We start from the raw sequence: 6,992 nt of genomic DNA, 5'->3' as shown, positions 1-6,992 counted from the left end.
TGCCTTCATTTCATTATTTATCCAGTAGTCATTCAGGAGCAGGTTGTTCTGTTTCCATGTAGTTGTGTGGTTTTGAGTGAGTTTCTTAATCCTGAGTTCTAGTTTGATTGCACTGTGGCCTGAGAGACAGTTTGTTATGATTTCTGTTCTTTTGTGTTTGCTGAGGAGTGCTTCACTTCCAATTATGTGATCACTTTTAGAATAAGTGCGATGTTGTGCTGAAAATAATGTATATTCTGTTGATTTGGGGTGGAAAGTTCAGTAGATGTCTATCAATTCCACTTGGTCCAGAACTCAGTTCAAGTCCTGAATATTTCTGTTAATTTTCTATCTCGTTGATCTGTCTAATATTGACAGTGGGGTGTTAAAATCTCCCACTATTATAGTGTGGAGTCTAGTTCTCTTTGTAGTTCTCTAAGAACTTGCTTTATTAATCTGGGTGCTCCTATATTGGTTGCATATATATTTAGGATACTTAGCTCTTCTTGTGCATTGATCCCTTTACTATTATGTGATGCCCTTCTTTGTCTTTTTTGATCTTTGTTGGTTTAAAGTGTGCTCTATTAGAGGCTAAGATTGCCACCTCTGTTTTTTTTTTTTTTTTTTTTTGCTTTCCATTTCCTTAGTAAATATTGTTCCATCCCTTTATTTTGAGCCTATGTGTTTCTTTGCACATGAGATGGGTCTACTGAATACAGCACTGTGATGGTTCTTGACTCTATCAAAATTGTAAGTCTGTGTCTTTTAATTGGGGCCTTTAACCTGTTTACATTTAAGGTTAATATTGTTATGTGTGAATTTGATTCTGTCATTAAGATGCTAGCTGGTTATTTTGCCTGTTAGTTGATGCAGTTTCTTCATAGTGTTGATGGTCTTTACAACTTGGTATGTTTTTGAAGTGGCTGGTACTGGTTTTTCCTTTCTATATTTAGTGCTTCCTTCAGGAGCTCTTGTAAGGCAGGCCTGGTGGTGACAAAATCTCTCAGCATTTGCTTGCCTGTAAAGGATTTTATTTCTCCTTCACTTATGAAGTTTAGTTTGGCTCGACATGAAATTCTGGGTTGAAAATTCTTCTCTTTAAGAATGTTTAATATTGGTCTCCACTCTTTTCTGGCTTGTAGGGTTTCTTCAGAGAGATCTGCTGTTAGTCTAATGGGCTTTTCTTTATAGGTAACCCAACCTTTCTCTCTGGCTACCCTTAATATTTTTTCCTTCATTTCAACCTTGGTGAATCTGACAATTACATGTCTTGGGGTTGCTCTTCTTGACAAGTATCTTTGTGGTGTTCTCTGTATTTCCTGAGTTTGAATGTCAGCTTGTCTTGCTAGGATGGGAAAGTTCTCCTGGATAATATCCTGAACAGTGTTTTCCAGCTTGGTTCCATTCTCCCCATCACTTTTATGTACACCAGTCAAACGTAGATTTGGTCTTTTCACATAGTCCCATATTTCTTGGAGGCTTTGTTCATTCCTTTTCATTCTTTTTTCTCTAATCTTGTCTTCATGCTTTATTTCATTAAGTTCATCTTCAATCTCTGATATCCTGTCTTCTGCTTGATTCATTCAGCTATTGAAGTTTGTGTATGCTTCAGGAAGTTCTCGTGCTGTGTTTTTCAACTCCATCAGGTCATTTATATTCTTCTCTAAACTGGTTATTCTAGTTAGCAATTTCTCTAACCTTTTTAAAGGATCTTAGCTTCCTTGCACTGGGTTACAACATGTTCCTTTAGCTTGGAGGAGTTTATTATTACTCACCTTCTGAAGCCTACTTCTGTCAATTCGTGAAACTCATTCTCCATCCAGTTTTGTTCCCTTGCTGGTGAGGAGTTGTGATTCTTTGGAGGAGAGGAGGCATTCTGGTTTTAGGAATTTTCAGCCTTTTTTCACTGGTTTGTCCTCATCTTCATGGATTCATCTACCTTTGGTCTTTGATGTTGGTGACCTTTGCATGGGGTTTTTGTGTGGATTTTTTGTTGTTGTTGATGTTGATACTATTTCTTTCTGTTCGTTAGTTTTCCTTCTAACAATCAGGACCCTCTGCTGCAGGTCTGCTGGAGTTTGCTGGAGGTCCACTCCAGACCCTGTTTTCCTGGGTATCACCAGCAGAGGCTGCAGAACAGCAAAGAATGCTGCCTGATCCTTCTTCTGCAAGCTTCATCCCAGAGGGGCACCCACCAGATGCCAGCCAGAGCTCTCCTGTATGAGGTGTCTGTCGACCCCTGCTGGGAGATATCTCCAAGTCAGGAGGCACGGGGGTCAGGGACCCACTTGAGAAGGCAGTCTGTCCCTTAGCAGAGCTGAGCGCTGTGCTAGGGGATATGCTGCTCTCTTCAGAGCCATCAGGCAGGAATGTTTAAGTGTGCTGAAGCTGTGCCCACAGCCGCCCCTTCCCTCAGGTGCTCTGTCCCAAGAAGATGAGATGGGAGTTTTATCTATAACCCCTGACTGGGGCTGCTGCCTTTCTTTCAGAGATGCCTGCCCAAAAAGGAGGAATCTAGAGAGGCAGTCTGGCTAAAGCAGTTTACCGAGCTGTGGTGTGCTCAGCCCAGTTTGAACTTCCCAGAGGCTTTGTTTACACCTTGAGAGGAAAACTGCATACTCAAGCCTCAGTAATGGTGGACGTCTCTCCCCCCACCAAGCTGGAGCATCCCAGGTTGACTTCAGACTGCTGTGCTGGCAGTGAGAATTTCAAGCTAGTGGATCTTAGCTTGCTGCACTCCATGGGGATGGGATCCACTGAGCAGGACCACTTGGCTCCCTGGCTTTAGCCCCCTTCCAGGGAGTGAACTGTTCTGTCTCACTGGCATTCCAGGTGCCACTGGGGTATTGAAAAAAAAAAAAAAAAAAAAAAAAAAAACAAACTCCTGCAGCTAGCTCGGTGTCTGCCCAAATGGCTGCACAGTTTTGTGCTTGAAACCCAGGACCCGGGTGGCGTAAGCATCTGAGGGAATCTCCTGGTCTGTGGGTTGCAAAGACCCTGGGAAAAGCATAGTATCTGAGCCAGAGTGCACTTAGTCCCTCAAGGCTTCCCTTGATTAAGGGAGGGAGTTCCCCAACCCCTTGCACTTCCCAGGTGAGGCAATGCCCCACCCTACTTTTGCTCACCCTCCATGGGCTGCACCCACTGTCTAACCAGTCTCATTGAGTTGAGTCTGGTACCTCAGTTGAAAATGCAGAAATCACCCACCTTCTGAAATGATCTCATTGGGAGCTGCAGACTGGAGCTGTTCCTACTCGGTCATCTTGCCCAGGTATATCATCTATTTTTTTATACTACCAGTGGTCAATCTGAGAATGAAATTAAGAAAACAAATTCATTCATAATAGCATCAAAAATAACAAAATATTTAGGAATAGAGTTAACAAAAGATGGGTCTTACTGGTTTACCACAAACTACAAATTATCATTGAGAAAAATTGGAGAAATTCTAAATAAATGGAGAGATAGTGTGTATTTATGGATTTGAGACTCAGTATTGTTATGACGTCAGCTCTCTCCAAACCGATCTATTCAATACAATTCCTATTAAAATCCATTCAGGTTATTTTGCAGAAATTGAGACACCAATTCTAAAATTTATATGAAACAGGAAATGACAAGAATTGCCAAAAATAATTTGACCAAGAAGATCATTTGTTTTTAGTTTAACTAACATATTTTTCTTAAATTCTATGAATATATTTCTAATAGTTGCTTTGAAACCTTGGTCTCTGCTCAGTCAACATCTGACTCACTGGGAGTCATTTTTTAATTGACTCCAGTTTTTCCCAAATATGGGTCCCATGTTCCTCTTTCTTTGAATGTCTAAATATTTGGTAGGAAACTAGATATTATATAATTATATGTTGCAGTGACTTAGAATTTTGTTGTGTTTATCTGAAGATTATTCTTTCATTCTCTTGGGTAATTCACTTGCTTGGATACAAATTACAAACTTTGTCTTCCTTGTATTATACAACTACTGATATATGCTTTCTGGTCTTATGGTTTGTGTTATTGCTGTGTTAGCCTGGCTCCTGGTGTAATCACTGTGCCTGGGTAATTTGGCAGTCATCCAAGGATTTGGACCAACATTATACACTGTACTCACATTCATTCTAGACTTACCTGGTTTTTAGGGAGACCCCCTCACCAATTTCAATATACTTTGCCATCCTCAGCACTGTCCTTTAATATTTCATACCCTGAATTTTCAGCTTTATCCTATCCAACCTGCACAGAATTGGGAAATGCACTCTTTTTTTAAGGCAAAAACCTCAGCTCTTATGCTGTTAATCTCTACCTGTCAAGTCTCTGTCTGCTTTTTGCTATATACCCTGGCGTCTCCTCCACATATGAGTACTTTAGGTATTTAGGCAGTGTTTATACTCAGATTTGGGGTCTTACCCTGTGTTATTGTCCTATTCAGAATTTTCCCTTTAAATTTCCAGTTGCTTTTTCAATCCAGACATCTGATCTGGCACCTTGAATTGATAAGGCTTTGGTTTACTTGTGGTTTTCTAACTCAGTAGTTTCAGGAGTTGAAGAGAACCATCAGGCCAAGCCCTTGTCAGGCCAAGCCAAAACCTTGCAATTCTTACTGCTTCTAGTTACACTTTTTCAAAGAAAACTTTTCTCTAGCTTCTATTTCATATGCTTTCCAGTATCTTTAATTTATTTCATTTTAAGACATTGTATTCCGTAGTAATTACTATGGTGTGATTTACACTAAACATTTTGGTCACTGACTGGAAATTTCCCCTCCTCTTCTTTACTTTAAATTTTCCAGTGTTTAGAAGTTCTTTTAAATTCAATTTATGGTCATCATACTTGTACTGCCCTCTAAAGTTAATAGCAATATATTTAAATATCCCATTTGACACCTATGGCCTATAAGAAGATTGTCAGTATGAACAGTCTGAATGCACTCAAGAAATTTAAATGGTATAGAGAATTTTTAAGTGAAAATAAAACCAAATTAAATTTAGTCTGCTTTTCATTATCACCATGCACCAGCCAATTCTAAACAATGTCAGTAGTTAAACACTACTCTTCTCTTTTTGTAAGCCATTGCTGTCTTAGAACATTTAACCCCACATCCTCCTCCTCTCTCTCTGTTTCTCGTAACAATATCTGATATTTGGGGTCTACATTATTATCGTATTACTATATTTATACCACATAACTGTTTTCTTCAACATAAGTTAATAACCAAGTGTACCGTAATCGCTTACTTCTAAGTTTGTTTGAGCCAGTTTCAATGCTTACCCCCATTCATTTTACGTTCTTGTTCTCAGCTTTGGTTAATGTAGTCTGAGGTTTGAGATTTAGATTATTTGTACTGTGTTATATTTATACCACAGATTGATTCTTTCAAGGTTAATTATATAATCAAGGTGACCACAATTAATCACACTTAGCTTTGTTTTTCAGACTTTTCCACTCTTCAGCTCTTCATTCTGCTTTACCTATCAATAATTTTATTTTAAAAAATACGTCATTTTATATCAGAAAATGTCTTTCATTTTATTTATTTTATTTTATGAGACAGAGTCTCTCTCTGTTGCACAGGCTGGAGTGCAGTGGCACAATCTCGGCTCACTGCAACATCCGCCTCCTGGGTTCAAGCAATTCTCCTGCCTCAGCCTCCCAAGTAGCTGGGACTATAGGCAAGCACCACCACCCCCAGTTATTGTATTGTTAGTAGAGACAGAGTTTCACTATATTGGCCAGGCTGGCCTTGAACTCCTGACCTCATGATCTGCCCACCTCAGCCTCCTAAAGTGCTGGGATTACAGGCGTGAGCCACCACACCCGTCCAAAAAATGTCTTTTACTTTCATACGTAAAAGATAGTTTAGTTGGGTATAAAATTCAGAAATTATCTTTTCTCATCATGACTTGATAGACCTTGCTCATTGTCCTCTGGTATTTAATATTATAAAAGAGAAATCTAAAGGAATTAACCTATTTTTCCCACATTTCTACTTATAGGAGTTTTTGTCTTTATCCTAATATTAGAAATATTTTTCCAGCATGTATGTGGGTATAGGTCTGTTTTTATTTATTTTCACCTAGAATATGATGAGCTTTTTCAGTCTTTTTCTCTCAGAGCTTTGAGATTGGCGCTTGATATGGTTTGGATATGTGTCCCCACCCATATCTCATGTCCAGTAGTAATCCCCAATGTTGGAGGTGGGGCCTGGTTGGAGGTGATTGAATCATGGGGGCAGTTTCTCATGAATGATTTAGCACCATCCCATTGGTGCTGTTCTCATGATAGTGAGAAAGTGAGTTATTGTGAGATCTGGTTGTTTAAAAGTGTGTAGCACCTCCCCTGCCCCCTCTTCCTTCTGCTCTGGACTTGTAAGATGTTCCTCCTTTGCCATCCACCTTGATTGTAAGTTTCCTAAGGCCTCCCCAGAAGCAAAAGCCACTATACTTCCTGTAGAGCCTACAGAATCACAAGCCAATTAAACCTTTTTTCTTTATAAGTTACCCAGGCTCAGGCATTTCTTTATAGCAGTGCAAGAATGGACTACTATGGTGATAAAGAAGCTGTTAAAATTTCAACGAAAATAACAAAATAGAAGAGGGCATTTACTTGGAAAGTGAGTTAAATTTCTCCCACAGGAAATTGATAACAGGAGAGGAATTTAATTTTTTTATTTTAATTTCTAGGAAATTTAAATGGCTAATTTTATATTACTTGTATGATATTATTTTCTAGTGATATCCTTTTTTCTATGAGCTCAGTTGGATGATGTTGCTAATCGTAAGTTGAATTGGGAAATAGAATTAGAGGTGAATTCTTATTCTAGTGTTTAAGAAAACCTCCAATAGTTTAGCTATTATATTGTGTGGGTTTTGATCACTTTAGAATTTCAGGAGACAGGTCTAATAGGAAGAAACAGTGACAAAAACTTAGGAAGCAACATACAAATTTATGTTATCTTTTGAGCTGATATTCTTTTAAGCTCTGTCTCTCCAAAGGAAATAAAATCATGCTTTTGA

This window comes from Chlorocebus sabaeus, chromosome 4, assembly GCF_047675955.1.
Source record: "Chlorocebus sabaeus isolate Y175 chromosome 4, mChlSab1.0.hap1, whole genome shotgun sequence".
Taxonomy (NCBI): domain Eukaryota; kingdom Metazoa; phylum Chordata; class Mammalia; order Primates; family Cercopithecidae; genus Chlorocebus; species Chlorocebus sabaeus.
This window is presented reverse-complemented; position numbering follows the sequence as displayed.